The sequence below is a fragment of the Nannospalax galili genome, unplaced genomic scaffold, assembly GCF_000622305.1.
Source record: "Nannospalax galili isolate Female #2095 unplaced genomic scaffold, S.galili_v1.0 scaffold7, whole genome shotgun sequence".
NCBI lineage: Eukaryota > Metazoa > Chordata > Mammalia > Rodentia > Spalacidae > Nannospalax > Nannospalax galili.
Window position 1 is genome coordinate 12264721 of NW_008359081.1, and position 492 is coordinate 12265212.

Consider the following 492-nt stretch of genomic DNA (forward strand, 5'->3'; position numbering starts at 1 on the left):
TATATGATGGAGTTTTACTCAGCAGTAAAGAAAGATGAAATCATGAAATTTGCAGGTAAGTGGATGGAACTAGAAACTGTTATACTAACAACAAAGACTCAGAAAAAAAAATCGACATATGTTCTCCCTCATATGTGGGTCCTAGGATCAGACTCTGATAAATAAGTATGCAAACAGACACAACTGCAGGAACCAGGACAAGGGTAAGGAAACAGTGAGGTAAAGGAAAAGAAATAACCTGAAGGAGAAGAATAGTAGGTAACAGGCCTTAATAAGGGAGATATGGATAAAAATTGGGTTAGTTTAAGGGAGGTAGGAGGGAAGGTTATATGAGGAACCTAGGGGATACGGAGAAAGAAGAAGCTCAGCAGAGGTAGGATCATAGGAGCAAGGGTATTAGCAAGGAAGAAAGGGGGGGAAGTGCAGGCACCTTAAGTGGGAAAACCATGATAGAGGGGGGAGACGATACAAGAGAGAAACAATGCCTAGCTA